The sequence below is a fragment of the Triticum dicoccoides genome, chromosome 7A, assembly GCF_002162155.2.
Source record: "Triticum dicoccoides isolate Atlit2015 ecotype Zavitan chromosome 7A, WEW_v2.0, whole genome shotgun sequence".
Lineage (NCBI taxonomy): Eukaryota > Viridiplantae > Streptophyta > Magnoliopsida > Poales > Poaceae > Triticum > Triticum dicoccoides.
Window position 1 is genome coordinate 134,150,748 of NC_041392.1, and position 17,182 is coordinate 134,167,929.

The 17,182-nt window shown below is 42.3% G+C and overlaps 2 pseudogenes; both read left to right on the plus strand.

The window, feature by feature from the left end:
- The first annotated feature begins 6,147 nt into the window (after positions 1–6,147).
- On the plus strand, positions 6,148–10,150 carry LOC119333274 (annotated as a pseudogene).
- Positions 10,151–15,677: 5,527 nt separating this feature from the next.
- Positions 15,678–16,880, plus strand: LOC119333275 (annotated as a pseudogene).
- Positions 16,881–17,182: the final 302 nt, after the last annotated feature.

Sequence of the window (17,182 nt, forward strand, 5' to 3'; positions counted from 1 at the left end):
TCATTTCATTTTGTTTTTTTTAAACTGAAAAGTTTTTTATCATTTTCTTTTTGTCTGATGCATCGCCAGTCTGCCACCACCCCTTTAGTAACCGGGACTATAGGTCACAAATGAACCGACACTATTGCATACCCGTTCGAACCGGGACTAATGGTACCATTAGTGCCGGTTCATTTATAAACCGGGACTAATGTGTCTCATGTAAAGTAGTTTTTCTACTAGTGACGGTCGTATTTTAGTAGGCCGTGCAACATCATGCAAGAATTAAACGAGCCACGGCTGTGTGGCTGGATAGAGGACCCCCATGTATTGAGGTATGCTTGCCGATGGATTGTAGCCCTACACTTTTGAAATAAACTACATTGATTTCGCAAAAAAAGAATAGGCTCGAAGTCTTGTGTGTTTGCAACAAATCACTGAAAAATATTCGCAAAATCTACAATAGAGACCCAACATATGTAGCGTAAAAATAATAATCCACGCAACACACAAAATACATTTGCAACAGGAAGTAGATGCACGACAACACAATTACACAAAACACCTTTACAACATCTGTGTAACCTTTTTTTGTGTGTGTTGCTAATGTCTGGACCATTTAGACTATTACGGATGATCTATCTTTTCAGGTGCGTGCTTCAAGAACTACCCTCCTGCACCAGTGGGAGGTATTGTGAGACGACTAGTCTGTGTCGATGCTATGGTGCTTAATGATGTTGGACCGTCGTGGCAACGGTGTACCCAGCCAATGCAACAGAGTGGTCCAACATGGAGATATTCATATAATTTTTTTCTAGCTTTATCATTGAGCAATGGTGACAACATATGCTTCTTGCCAACACAAATGTCATGTCTGGTAGACCACATGCTCCTCAGACAAGCTTGGTGGATGTAGTTCTGGCCTGTTTGGTAGCCTGGAAATACTATTGGGGTTGGATAGCACACTGTTTAAAACACCTCTTAGCGTGGCTCCGGAGGAACGGGTGAATCGACTTTTTTCAGCGAGTCTAGCCTGAGTGGGCGCAAAGAGGCTCTAGCGACCCAACCCGGTGGCTCTGTACAGGCTTGCAAGTATTCTCATTCTACTCACAATCCCTTCTAATCTACACAATGATGCTTCAATTCAAGATAAGCTCTATACAAAAAAGATGTGTATTGACGTTATGGTTCCATTAAGGTGATCAATTAGTAATTTCATGGATTGTAAATCTTCAATTTAATGTTCATATTTAGAGCCTTTTTAGATGAATTTCGATGACTACTATCTACAGGTAACCAAACTGGCCAAGCTGGTTTCAATTCGATAATTACATATCTACTTCTAAACCTAGGCATGATAGTATGCTACTGTTTGGTTTCAATATTTTGATTTCATTCAGGGTTGTAATAAATTTAGCCACGACCTCCTTCAGTCACCTCCGGAAAATGAAGGATTATAGAGAAAGAAAAAGGAACAACAAAGCAAATGCCCAAGCATACGAAGCAGCATGGAGTACGAAACGGTGCGTCTAGTTGATCGATCGGTAGACTGATTATAATCAAGCGTGTTTATGCATCGCTTTGTGCGTGACAATTGCTCGGCTCGCCTATAAGTAACCGGTTAGTTGGCCATCGCAGTAGCCATTAGTCAAGCTGGAGCCATGATGACATCAGGCATTTTCTTTTGTTTATAATTTGAAAAATACAATATATATATATATATATATATATATATATTTCAAAAAAATAATTTATTTATTTTTATAAAGTGTTCATCACACATTAAAAAATTGTTCATGCAGTGCAAAAAATGTTCGCTCAACTTTTAGAAAATATTTGTAACATATAAAAAATATGTGAAATTTCCAAATTTTTCATGCATTTAAAAAATGTACATGCCATTGCTGAAATGCAAAAAATGTTCAATGTAATTCAAAAAAATGTATATTACATTTCGAAAATGTTCAAGCGTTTGAAAAATATGTTGAAACATTGTAAAAATATATTTAGAAAATGTAGAAAAAGTTTACATAGTTAAAAAATTTTAGCATCATCCAAAAAAATTAAATGTGTATTTCCAAATTATTTAACATGGATTCTAGAACAAGTTCAAAAACATATAACTGAAAAATGTTAATCTTGTATTTAAAAAATGTTAAACATGTATAAAAATGTTTTGTATGTACAATTTGTTTTACACTTTGTATGAAAAAATTAGACATCAAAACATATAGTTCATAAAATATTAATCGTATATCTCAAAAATATTAACGTGTATAAGAACTATACCTGATGTATCCAAAAATGTATGGTGTGTACAATAAAATGTAGACATGTTCCAAAGAAGAGAAAGAAAAAAGAAAACCAAAGAAACCAAGGGAAAAATGAAAGAAAAGCGAAGATAAAAAATAAAAACTAAAAAACTCGGTAAATAGTTAAAACCCCGATAAAGAAACCACAAAGAAAGAGAACGCATCCGCTGCTACGGCACTAGTCCGACCAAGTAGCCCCGCGCCATAGGCGAGCCAGAAGTATACCATGCAGTATGTAATACACAGCTCTGGCGATGGTGATCTATTGAAAAGAATATCGGTCATACACGATGAACCACAAAAAATTTAGCCTAGTTTGGTCGTGTGTTTCATGATTTTTGTTTTCTTAGAAAAATTCGCAAATTTTTATTTAACCCCTCACAATCTTTACATGGGTTGAAAGGGTCAGGAACTTTTGGTTTCTGGGTGTATATACATCCTATATGAAAAAAAATAGTAATTAAGTTAAAACTCAAAAAAATCTGAAATTATTTTTAATATAAACTTGACCTTACACCATACTCTTAAAAAATCTACAAAAGGAAAACCCCGTTGACTTCAGGGAAAAAACTTTCATTAGTTTTTTATTTGGAAAAGTTTATATACCAGTGCAAAACAAAGTCATGTTTATCCAAAAAACACTTCTGTATTATGTTTCTCATGTCAGAAACCAAAGGGTATTTTCCTGGTTGAAAGAGGACTCTGAAAAATTTCTTAGTGGATTGCTTTTCTCCTAGGGCTTCAAATTGTCCATAGTGTTACCACCATCCGGGTGATCTCATCACACGATAAAGATTCGTGCTTGGTAAGAATCCAGTTCTTTGCATTCGTCTCCTGATTAGCACCATGTGATTGTTGGAAATATGAGTAATTTGCTGAATAATTTTACTAACGGAAATACTAGATAAAGCATAACTAATATAGCAGAGATAAAGCAAGTCATGCAATCTGACAGAGAGAAGGTAAATAGTATATGCATATATGAACTTGAACTGAACATATCTAGAACAGACACTAGATCAAGTTGCATATATGAATTACTCTCTCCGTTCGGAATTACTTGTCGCGAAAATGGATGTATCTAGAACTAAAATACATCTAGATACATCCATTTCTGCGACAAGTAATTTCGAACGGAGGGAGTAGAACCTAACATATGTAGGGCAGATACTAGAGCAAAGAACTGTGGCAGGACTTTTAACAAAAAGAGCAAGAACACGTACGGGACTGCAGCAGCAGCAGCAGAAGCACTGCACTTGGGGTCGACATCCTCGCCAGCCATGTCGTCAATGAGGTTGTCGACGTCGGGGAAAAAATCGTCGTCGGGGAAGTAGTCGTCGGAGTCCAAGTCGTCCGTGATGAAGAAGTCAGTAGTCGCGCAGAGCGCTCCCCAAAAACCTTATCATCCTTCTCCCATACAGGATTCAAAGAGGTGTGGTTTCGGAGGCCTACTGTCCCGACCTGCGGTGCACGCCGCAAACCGGGATGGGGAAGATCGTAGTAGTAGCTCAGTGGCCAGGAACCTGGAGGCGAGAGGGTTGTGTTGTTCTGGTGCGTCTCTCTGGGAGGAGCGACCTTCCTTTTATAGGCGCAAGAGAAGAAGGCGAAAGGGAAGGATGGGAGGTGAAACGAAGAGAAGGAGGCGAAGTGAATAGCTAGCAGCCGAAGGGATGCGCCATTCACATTCAGTCTTCCCCATAGCAAAAATCTTTTCAACTTCCGTGTGACCTTTCGTATACCAGTTGTGCGTGGCAAAAATTTAGACATCGGCTCGGCTCATTCCCACAACTCGCCACGTGACGAGGCAGGCGGTGACGGAGGAGCGCATGTGAATGTCTCTCTTATTCTTATGCTCATACATGTGGAGAAATATTTCTCTCTTATAAGGAGGTCCAACTCCTATCAAACTAGCAATATGGGATTAAATTTTAGTTTCACCTCTTGACTTGCATGAATGAGCTGCAAAGACCTTTAGGATTTATTAAAAATTTCTGAAACTGCTATTAGATTAGCCTAAAATAGACAAAATTCCAGAAGTAATCGACTATCTACATGGATGAGAACGACCAAAAAGAAAATCTACATGGATGAGAGCGACCGAACGCTTCTCGCCGATGAACAATTTGGCCGTGCATGTTGCCATGAGTCCTCCGCTCCGCACAAATGAAAACGCATGTCGTGGATATGTTGCGGTAGCCATTGGAAGAGAATGTTGACACAATTTCCGTAGAAAAATCTTCAGTTTTGATGACACTCTAAGAGCATCTGCAGCCGGATCTCTCAAACTCATCTCATATGTTTGGCCGGGCCGCTCGGTCACTAACTGGTCATGTTTTTTCAATCCAAACAGATGCCTCAAACAAGCCTTAAATGTTCGGGCTAACCAGCATCCCCATATTCAGCCCAAATATGAAGCGGATATGGGGCGCCTGGGTGCGCCCGGGCACGCCCGCCACGTCTGACTTACGATGGGGTCTCAGCAACCAGACGGTCTGAAACTCGTCTTCTCTGTCGAACCGGTGACGCCGCGTGGCGCAGCTCTAGCAGGCCACGTAGTGCATGGCCCGACTATTTAAGTCGACCGGCGATACCGGAACCCTACCATCTATTTATATTTTCCTCCTCCTGTCCGCTGCCGCCACCACTTTCGACTCCACCCGTTCGCTTAGTAGCCATGCCCCCATGCCGTGGGGTGAAGAGCGAGCCATTTCTGATGCTGGAGTGCCGGCTCGAGCTCCTTGAGCAGATCCAGGCCAGGTGTGAAGCCCAGATTGCCGTGGGCTACCTCCGGATGTAGTGGATTCGAAAGGGGAGGTGGAGGAGGTGGAGGACTTTGAGGAGGAGGAGGATGAGGAGGATGTGAGGGATGCTGGTGACGGGGATCTGCAGGCGGTCCTTGATTCCCTCCGATCGGAGCCGGCTGCAGAGGCGACGGCAAAAGATGAAGGCGCAAGAGGCCACGGGGGAGGCGGAGATGTTCGCCTACATAGATGAGGTTGAGCAGAAGGAGGATGAGCCGGAGCCCTCCTACCCGCCCGTCTAGTCGATGCCTGGCACCGTCGTCGTGGACATCTCAAATGATGAAGAGTAGGTAGGATAGTACATAGATGTAGTATGTAGGATTTTTCTTGCATGCTCTGTATGGATTTAGTGGATGAAATATGAGAGAGACAGATGCATAGTGGATAATTTGATGTGTGACCGGTCAGTGCCCGCGAACGCACCCGAGTGCGTTCGTGGGCGTTTGAGGAGCCGGATTTGCATAGTTCGGTTGTAGATGCTTTAAACGTTCCAATCATTCCATTTTTTTATGAGTGTTCCAACCATTCCACTTGGCTGTAGTACCCGACGGGCCCTCCTTATCCTCCAACCAGCTCATCTCCCTACTAAACTTTGTTCTAGGGCTCCAAATTGAACATCTTTCGCGATTTCAATGATCATTCAAACTGCGGAAACTGCTCGGAACGGCCCATACATGCGGCTGGTCGTGAGCAAGATCGTCATAGACAGACTTTTGAGAAAAATCGAGTCGGATGAGAAAACTAAAATGGTTGACGCCAATAGGAAGACAAGTGCACGTTCATGTAATAATAAAGAACTTGAAAAAAGATGAGTTGTGGCGTGCGGGAAAGACGTTCCACGCGGACGAACAAACAGCCGTTCTATTCTACAACGATTTGGTGGCCAAAGTAGCACGAGGCTACATAGATAATGACCACGCTTTAAGCTGGTCAATTTCGGAGCGTGTCTCGCAACGCTTTGCTGATAGAGACCAGTCCACTAGACGCGCATGTGTTTCATTTTCCTGGGTAATTTATACGCGAAAAGCAGGCGTCATGCATAATGAAACAAGCACATGGCGCGTGCGCGCAGACTGAGCGCCGTTCTAAACTCTGGTACCGTGCTGCGGCCGGACAAGGGCGGCGTCCGCAGCCTCCTCCACCTGCTGCGCTGCAGCGACGTCGGCGAGAGCGACGCCGTCGACTGCGCCGCTGGCGGCAAGGAGGTCGCAGACCGGTGGCGCCGGTTTATCATCTTCGTCTCCGTCGTCGCGCAGATGCTGCTGCTATGGGTGAAGACGCCCATGGCCAAGCTTGGGAGGGCCGTCGAGTTTTGGATGAATCTCATCACGGACAATGGCGGCGGCGCGCTCAAGCTTATCAGGAACGCCATGCAAGGTAAACCAACGAGATTTAGAATTAGGTTGTATATATATGTGTGTGTATGATCAGTTTTCGTTAACTTGTCCACCGATCATTTCAAAAATGGGACTCCAGAAAAAATACGTTCATGTAGTTTTACACGAGGTTTCCATCGTAGACTTTCTGGAGAAGTATTTTTCTTAACCATCTTGCATATGAAAGTTGGACATTAGTCATCCACGGCGAAACATACAGTGCTCCTAGTAGTCGCGAACAAAAGAGGAGAAAACATTATAACCAAGTACGTATAACCAACACCAACCAGTAAAAAGAAGAGAAAAGTATACTTTTCGTCCCTTAACTCTTGGTGAAGTCTAGATTTGGTTCCTCAACTTCAAAACCGGACAACTTGCACCCCCAACTACCGAAACCGGACAAGGTTTGTCCCTGGACTCGGTTTTGACCGGTTTTTGGTGTTGACTCACCCCGGTTTTGACGGGTGCTCACTCATATTACTGTAAATTTTTTATATCCGTGAACTTTTTGAAATTCACATACACTTTTCAACTCTGCATAGTTTTTTCAAGGTCGCGCATTTTTTTAAAAAATAAACATATTTTTTTTTCAAATCAGTGAACCATGCTGAAATTCTCGTACTTTTTTCAAATCCGTGATTTTTAACATTTACGTATTTTTTCCAAATCCCCGTATTTTTCCCAAGTTTGTGTAAATTTATCAAATCCAAGTATTTTTCAAAGCCATGAATTGTTTCTGAAATTCGCATACTTATTTCAAATCCACATGCTTTTCAAAGTCTGTTTTTTTTCAAATCCGTGTTTCTTTTATAATCCATGAACTTTGTATGAAATTCACGTACTTGTTTCAAGTTGAAATAATTTTTGAAATCCACATATTTTGCGCAAAAGAAGTCCATATCCGCATACTTTTTTCAAGTTCGCATAAAATTTTCAAATTCATGAACTCTTTCAGAAAAATGTACTCGAATATGAAAGGTGCATCAATTTTAAAAAATTAAAACTTAAAAAAACTAAATGAACTTTAAAAAACATATGCATTTTTGAAAAAATACATGAACTTGGAAAAAAAGCACGCCAATTTAAAAAAAGTACACAAAATTTAACAAGGTTCACGTATTTGAAAAAGTAACCGAATTTGAAAATAGTACGTGGATTTGGAAAAGGTAGGCAAATTTGAGTAGGAACGGTTAAAACTGGGGTGGGACACCACCAAAACCGGTCAAAACCGTGACCAGGGATGAATCTTGTCGGGTTTGAGAAGTTAAGGGTGCAAGTTGTCTGGTTTTGGAGTTGAGGGACCAAAATCTAGACTCGGCCAAGAATTGAGGGATGAAAAGTATACTTTTCTCTAAAAAGAACCATAAAAAGGGGAGAAAATTGATTTAAAAAAATGGAAAAACTTGCGCAAATATTGTGTTACTATAACTTCCAAAGCATATGAACAGAAACTGCAGTTGCTTTATCTTTAATTAACGTACACGGGGTGGGTGTCCAATCAGTAAGCACTGAGTACTCGCAATATCAAATAGAGATGGGAGATCAGCAAGCGTTTGGTTGTTCTTGCTGGGAAACCGGGTTTGCCAATTAAGTAACAGTGCAGATGATTAATTATTCGTGACACAGTATTGCGCAGAGGTCATAAAATATGCTTCCGATAGCAGCCTTTGCGGTTTAATCATAGTCTACATAGCAGGATTATTAGAAACATGAGATTATCCAATGTATCCACTTGTACTCTCGTCAGAACTTAAAATCCATAACAACTCTCAAGATAAGGGCAATGTCGGTTTCGTATGCCAAACAACAGGTCAACTTGTTAAGGTGGTTGTCGTGATGCGCTAAGCAATAAATTAAGTTGCATACTGTCATTAGCTTGACTGCTTTCCTGTGGGAGACCCCAGTTACTCTAATCATCCCCGTGATGCGTGCCATATCATTACTGAATAGCTTTTATTTAGTTCATAAACAAAAGTTTCCCACCACACACACACGTCTTTGCCTAAATAAAACGAGGAAGGTTGCTCCAAATGGTCATATACGTTATTAGCATTCTCGTTTCTTTTTTCTGCTCTGAAATAATTCGGCACGGTTGCTCCAAAATCTTCAATGTTCCCCTTTCTTTTATTTAGAGTGACGTGGAAAACACCCCTAGGTTTTGAAAGTAAAAAAGCATCCATAGAAAGTCTGAAGAGTCCTCAGAAAACTGCATTGCAGAATTTGACAGTTTTATACATGCACGCATGACGCTGTTTTACTTCTTCAAAGTACTACAACAATGGTGATAGTAAGGGGCGTAGCCAGGCCCAGGCTACCAGGGCTGTGGCCCGGGGCGTGTCCGGCTGATCCTTCAATGACTTTAGCCACAGGATCATTATTGGGCACTGTTTCACACTGTACCAATGTTGTCGGCCCGGGGCGTGGCTTCAGTCTGGCTACGCAGTTGACGATAATTGCCAGCTAACTTTACATACATTTGCAGGCAAATTACGAACTCCGAATAGAGAATCCCCCAACTATGGATCGCTCATCGGACTTATCGACATGAGAATCGAATTGGACAAGAAGATCAAGCCAGAGGATGGCAGTTACCTCGCTGCTCTGGGCATCATGGCCTCGAAACTAGCCTATGAGAACGAGCTGGTCATCAAGAACGTTGTCGAAAACCACTGGCAGATGAAATTCCTCGAGTTCTTCAACTGCTGGAATGGTAAGATTTTAGGGCACGCGAAACATGAAGCATGCATGAAGTATGGCAACAATAGTTTTGGCTAACGTGCAACAAACATGTCTTCTTTACCTCCTGGCAGAATTCCGAGGCGATCACACGACCCAGGCCTTCATGTTCGCGGACAAGCCGGACGACGCCCACCTCGTCGTGGTGGCGTTCCGGGGCACGCAGCCGCTCGACGCGGAGGACTGGTGCACGGACGTCGACATCTCCTGGTACGAGATCCCCAGGGTGGGCAAGGTCCACGGTGGCTTCATGAAGGCGCTCGGGCTGCAAAGGGATGCCGTCGGCTGGCCGGCGGAGATCAAGGCGACCAAGGGCCGGCCGTTCACCTACTACGCCGTCCGCGACGCGCTGAAGAAGTCCCTAGCGGCCAACTCGCGCGCCCGGTTCGCGGTGACAGGCCACAGCCTGGGCGGCGCGCTCGCTGTGCTGTTCCCGGCCATCCTCGCCCTGCACGGAGAGCATGACCTGCTCGCCAGGCTCCATGGCGTGTACACGTAAGGGCAGCCGCGCGTCGGGGACGCACGACTCGGGGAGTTCGTGGAGCGGCACCTCGACACGCCGGCGGCAAGGGGGAGATACTTCCGGTTCGTGTACTGCAACGACATCGTGCCGAGGGTGCCGTACGACGGCCTGTTCAAGCACTTCGGCCGGTGCATCTACTTCGATGGCTTCTACAAGGCGCGGGCCATGGAGGAGGAGCCCAACAAAAACTACTTCTCGCTCGCGTTCGTGGTGTCCAAGTACATGAACGCGGTATGGGAGCTCGCCCGGGGGCTCGTCATCGGGCACGTAGACGGGGCGGAGTACGTGGAGGGGTGGACGATGAGGGTCGCCCGGGCGGTTGGGCTGCTCATCCCCGGTCTGCCGGCCCACGCGCCGCAAGACTATGTGAACGCCACCAGGCTCGGGGCCGCGTCGCTCGACCTGCTTCTCCGTGACCATTAATTGATAGGGCATGTACAATGGTTCTATCTTAAGAACGTCACGTAGGATAAATGATGAGATGAATGAGAGAAAAATCATAAGAAAAGACTTGCCTTCTCTTGTTTAAGAGAAGATAAGAGATGATTAGCATAATATGTCTCATCATGTTTTTAGGAATAGCTAGTTATTGAAGATAAGGCTAAAAAATGATCCATTATAGATATGTTTTTTATCATATCTAATTACATGCATGAGTGCAAGACTTAAGATAGAACTATCTTATCAATCATTGTACATTAGTAGCCGTAGTTGGAAATTGGTCACACATATCAGCGGTTGTTGATGTTCGATTTGGTTTGACCATTTCCCTGATTCTTGCATTCTTCGTGGCACTGTGCCACCGTAAGTGTTAACTGATTTTACAGGCCAGTGGATTTGTTTATTATTATTACTTTTGGACCAAGAAAAGGAACTCAATCATGATCCAATGGCGCCCGACCAAGTGTATCATAATTAAGGGCCAAAAAAAACAAGGAGAAAGAGAATTTATATTAATCAAGCGGCGGCCAAGTCTACCATACAAACATAAGAAATCTCATCAGGTCTTGAAGGGAGCAGAGCCATACCGCAGTGCGCTTCTCAGTTTTGCCAAAGTTTGCTAAATAATGACTAAATGGATTGCTTGACTAAGACTTCTCTACCCTCCCGAAGGAGTGGTTTTCTTTCTTTCACCATCATCGTATGCTTCGATCTGTCCTTATCCATGCTCGTGATCATCTTAACCACATCCATGCAGTCAGTATAAAAATTCACCGATTTTAAAAAAGGAAAACAGAAAAATCCAAGAAAAAGAAGAAGAAATAACCAGTGGGTGCAAAAGGGCCGGCCTAGTTGAAAGCAGAGCTCAAGAAGAAAAAGAGAGATCCGAGTTCTCCTGGATTACGTTTAGCGAAGCTAGCCATTGGGTAAGCGTCGGGTTCATGTTGAATACTAGGGCGTGGCCTTCTTATAGGGAAAAGAGCCGGTTTTCCAAAAAAATATATCATGTTTTCCGTTTTTTCCTTTGTTTTTCATCGGTTTTTGTTCGTTTCGTTCTCCATTTTTTTGGTTTTTATCCTTTTCTTTCTTTTCCTTTAGTTTTCCTTTATTCCTTTGTTTTTTTCTTTGTTCTACATCGGTTTAGTTTGTCTCTTTTGCGTTTTTCTTCTTTTCTCTTGGGTTTCACTGGTTTTCTATACACATTTATGGTGCATATAATATATTATTTTAATATATACTTAACATTTTTAAAACTCTTGATTAACATTTTTTATACGGATTTAATTTTTTAAATGCTTGATTAAAGAAATTTAACACAAGTTTAAGGTTTTTTTGAATGCATGGTCAACAATTTTTCTATACCCATTTGAATACAGATTTAACAATCTTTTAACTACATGGTCAACATTTTTTCTATACATTTAACATTTTTTTAAATACAAACTTATGCTTGATTGACATTTTTATATACATGATCAATTTTTTCATCATTTTCTAATATATGGTCAACATATTTTCTATGCACCTTTAAAATTTTCCAAATGCTTGATTAGAGTTTTTCAAATACTTGATTATTTTTTTAAACATGGTCAATCATTTTTTCTATATACATTTAACATTTTTCAAATGCTTGATTAACATTTTGAAAATACTTTTTCGACAATTTTCAAATGTTTTTTTAATTTTTTTGAAAATACATGATCAAATTTTTTTCTTACGCATTGTATTTTTTAATACATTTTTCCTATGCGTGATAAATAATTGGGCCTTGTGCCTTCGGAAACTGCTCGGAACGGCACATACACTCGGCTGATCTGGTCGTGACAGATGAGCACTAGTGGTTGGCACCATTTGGAAAAGAAGTGCACGTTCATGTAATAAAAAAAGATTAAAATAGATGAGTTGTGGCGTGGGGAAAGACGTTCCACGCAGACGTTGCCAAAAGCCGTTCTATTTTGCAACAATTTGGTCGCGAAAGTAGCACGAGGTTACATAGAGAATGACCACGCTTTTCTTTAGTAGGAGTAGAAATTTTTGGAGCGAGTCTCGCAACGCTTTGCTGATAGAGACCGGGCCACTGGACGCGCATGTGTTTCATCTTCTTGGCTAATCATACGGGAAAAGCGGGCATCATGGTTTTTAAGTACGGCTCAGTACGAACCATGGTTTTTAAGTACGCTACACGCACTTGCTCGTCCACGACATACACGCGGCCACCATACCTAAAGCTCGAGTCGAACCGGTTGCATATAGCAGGGGCAATATATGTTCGACATCCTGGTAAAATTTTCTTTTGAGAGTATGTTCAACATCCTGGTAAAACGTGCATGTTCAACAACGTTTATCGAGCCGAGTTGTCCTCCAACTATTGGTCCATATCATGTTGAATTCGTGGTGCGTGCACGATAACATCTACCAAAATGCTCTCCAACTTTGTGAGAAGATCACGTCCAAATTCAGAGAGACCAATGGATCCCGAGAGAAGCTGGACTGCGTACGACTGCCTTTGTGAGAACAAACACGTCTGCGGTGGGTAAACCATTTAGGAGGTGTTTGGTTCGGCGAATTGTAACGCAACCTGATAACGACGGTAACAGATTGCGTTAATAGCTGTTTGTTTAGGTGGCTCCGTTATTGGTTACGGTGTAAACAGATCCCACCCAAGTCTCGGTCCGATTACGCCCGAACCTGACCGCAAACAGACCCCTTCCCCGAGTCCCTGAGCCTCCAACCCTTCCCCTCCGCCGCCTCCAGCCCTCGACTGGCCTTCGCTGATCTCCTTCTCCGGCCACCCCCGTCGGCGTCGGAGGCGTCGAGGCCGACTTCCCCGGCGTCAAGAAGAAGCCCACCCGCTCCTTCCCCGACACCTCAAGCTTCAGGGCTGTAGGTAGGTCACCTGACCGTCCGCTCCTTTTTCCCCACGCGTACGCCGGCGAATCGACCAGATCTTGTGGTTTTTCACCGGACACCTCTCCTCCTTTCAGTTTCCCAGGTCCTTGCGCAAGATCTCGAGCCTGGACGTTCACATCGTGCTGGCCTGCGCGGGGGTTCAAAGAGGACGTGTGTGTGTGTGTGTGTGTGTCAGATCCAGCGCCTCACTGTTCAGTGCCAGAGCCATCTAGTCGTCCTCGTTCTTGCCATCGAGAAGCAGCACCGGCCATGCTACCGAATTAGGTTAGGGCTAAACATCATTTACATTTTTTTTCTTGATTTCTTCTTGATTCGATGAGACACTAGAAAAATATTGATCCGTTCTTGATCATCTTTTCCTGTACTGTTTGGTTCAAGCACTTGTGAATTGTAGATAGAAGTAAACTACCTGTGATTAATCATGACCTGAAAATGGGAGCTATAAAGATGGCCATGGTGAGAAACAAATTCTATGGAGATTAAGCCCGAGCGTCACTCAAGATGACGGTCATCCTACAATTGCAAGGATGACTTAACTGAATATATTGCTGCGAACCAGATTGAGTTAATTGAACATTTTTGATGTGTTCTTATTTATAGTGGTATCTAGCTTTTCTTTGTGTCCTATTTATATATGTTGCTGCCTTGAGATTTCAACCTGAGAATTTTGTTTCTAATTCAGTCTTATGATCTCTAGAGGCTAATAATATGTGACCGTGTGCACACTATGATGACGACGGTGCCACTTATTTACACTCTTTGATCTGTTCTCTTTAGGAGAACTATTATTTTGTTTGTATACTATTTTGTTGGCTTATAAATTATAGCAATTTCTAATATTTTGTTTTGTTTTCGTGTGCAGGATCTGAAGTGTACTGTATTTTCGCTTATCAACCTCCACTTTAACATTCTTTTTCCCAACATCGGTTCATCGGTTGTCCTGCTCATTCCTCTCCTCCCCCATCGGTTGGTGAGTTCTTCCCCTAATGTTGATCTGTTCTTAACAATATTTTCTTCTTATAGTGGTATGAATCTTGCCAATGCAACAACAAGCAATGATAAGAACACATGCTATCATATATTTACTTCACCCATACACTTGAGTAGACATTAATTTCTTTTGGCAAGCAACCACACATCTCCTGGAATTACCCTATATTTTGTATATGTTTTCAGTTATGGCCCGTCTTCCCTTAAGCGCGAGACGTCGAAGAAGAAATGTAGCATTTATTAATCTAATGAGTTCCATTATGCTTGTATACTACTATGTGTGGTTAATCTTTGGATTAGTTTATAGAAGAAAGTGTTGGCAAATAGAAAGGAGGCTTAGAATTAGAGAGCTAAGAGGAGAGAATTTGCATAAACTAATTGGTGAGAGTGACGAGTGTGTATAAGTCAACTTCGTATGGATAGGAGAAAATTTCATATATTATGTGAGATGGTGAGAGATGTTGGTGGCCTAAGGGGTACAAGGAATACATCATTGGAGGAGATAGTGGCATCATTCCTTTATGTATTAGCTCACCATTTCAAAAATAGGACAGTAGGGAAATTCTTTTACCGAAGCCCGGAGCCAGTTAGTAGGAACTTCAATGCTTGTCTTCTAGCTGTTTTGAAGCTTCATCCATTGCTACTTAAGAAGCCAGAACCTATACCCGAGGACTGCACAGATGCTAAATGGAAATATTTCAAGGTACATAGCTACTAAGAAAGAAAAAATACTAGATGAACTCAATAGTGGTAAAGATGCTAATGTTTGCACATTGTTGTTTATGTTGTAGAATTGTCTTGGAGCGTTAGATGGCACACACATAGGGGTAACCGTCCCGGCTACTATGAAAGGAAGATACCGATCAAGGTTGGGTGATATAGATACAAATGTGTTAGGTGTGTGTGCACCTGACATGCAGTTCATTTACATACTACCTGGTTGGGAGGGTTCTGCACATGATGGTCGTGTTCTTAGAGATGCCATCTCAAGGCCAAATGGGCTCCGTGTCCCTGAAGATCAATATTATCTTGTTGATGCTGGTTACACAAATGCGAGAGGATTTTTAGCTCCATACCGTGGTCAAAGATATCACTTGGGTGGTTGGACACCACAGAATCCACCTCGTAGTGCTGAGGAGTATTACAACATGCGGCACGCTAGAGCCCGAAATATTGTAGAAAGGTCTTTCGGAAGACTCAAGGGTCAGTGGGCGATTTTGAGGTCCCCGTCCTTTTTTCCTATGAAGACCCAATGTTGAATCATCATGGCATGTGCACTCTTGCACAATTTGATCTTGCAAAATATGCCACTTGACCCACTTGATAATGACGAGCTAATAATGCAAGAAACATTGGAAGGCATGGAGGGAGAATTAGGCCAACCAGAATTCATTACTTCTATCTCAACTTCGAACGAGTGGACAAATTTCCGGAATGTTCTTGCACAGGACATGTATAATAGACATAGGGCTGCTAGGGGTCATTGAGGTATAAACCATTTCTATTTGTTCACTTTGTTGCTAGCTTTCTTTTTGTTTAAATAAGCTTCAATTGCATCTCATTTGCATTTGTCCCATTTCATATATATTTGTTGTTGCTTTGTACAGATATGGATGTGGACACCTCAAGTACGTCTCGTGGAAGAGGCAAGAATAAAAGGAAGTGGACTTCAGATGAGGATGATGAACTTATTAAAGCCTTGTATGAGCTGTCCTTGGACCCAAGGTGGAAGGCAGATGGTAGCTTCAAAAATGGATACCTGGTGATATTGGAGAAGCACCTTTCTGAAAAGTGCCCTAGTTGTGGTATCTCTGCAATTCCGCACATTGAGTCAAGAGTGAGGCACTTTAGGACAAAATTTGGTGCTCTTGAAGTAATGTTATCCAAAAGTGGTTTCACATGGAATGGAAACCGGAAGATGATTCAATGTGAGAAGGCACATTATGAAGCACATTGTAAGGTAGATCACTTCACCCATCAAAACAAACTCCTTGTTAATGCTGAATTGCTTGCTGCCTTGTTATTGTTATTGTAGTGTTGCTATGCACATTGCTATTGTTAACCGGAAGATGTTGTACCTTTCCTGCCTTCTTATTGTTTCTATTATTGCTCATTACCTTTTTTTATACATGTCGCATTTCTATCAGAGACTAAGTTCCTTCTTTTATGAAAAAACTTGTAGATTCATAGTGAGGCAAAGGGATTGTATGGTGTCCCATTTCCATACTTTGAGTAGTTGGCTGCTATTTATGGCAAGGACATAGCAACTAGAGAAAATGCTGAAGGCTTTGGTGAGGCAGTGGGTAACTTGGAAAATGAAATTGCTATGGAAGAAGAGGAACACGAGGAAGAGGACTTGATCTCAACAGGGACAGCTAGACGGTTTGTCGATACTCGCTCTATGGATGGAACTAGTTCCAAGAGGCAGAGGAAGGAACCAAGGCCAAAGAGGGTGACGGGACCAAGTGATCCGTTTGCAGCGATGCTTCAAGATGTCAATAGACAGCTGAACAATGTGACACAATATGTGGGTACAATGGCAGCATCATTGTCAGCATCAATGGCACGAGAAGCGGCACAAGAGGATCCTCAGCAGAAATCAAAAGAGAAGGCTATTAGTGAATTGGCTAGGCTTAGCTTTACCGGGAGCGAGATCGTTGAGGCTGCAACCGTATTTGCTAAAGCTCCAGATCAGATGAACATGATGCTTGCGCTTCCAGAAAATCTGAGGAGGGAGTATGTCCTAAAAATGCTCTCCGGTATCCTTTTGCAAAAATCCACAATCTCCTTTGCTAAACTCTTTCAGCTTTGATAACATCTACCTCTGATTGGCTAGCTGCTATACGAATATGTAATCTTTACTTGACTAGCTGCTAGTATATGCATTTGCCATCTCGAGTTGACTTGCTGCTAGTATATGCATTTGCAATGTCTAGTTGACTTCCTGCTTCTGCTTACACTCGTAGTATATGTTCCATCCAATCTCTGCTTGACATTTGTAGTATATGTTTCATCCAATCTCTACTTGACAAGCTTAACATGTGATGTTAATTTACAATGAACATGGACAATAAGCATTTGCTTAGATATATGTCAAGTAAATTATCATTGGAG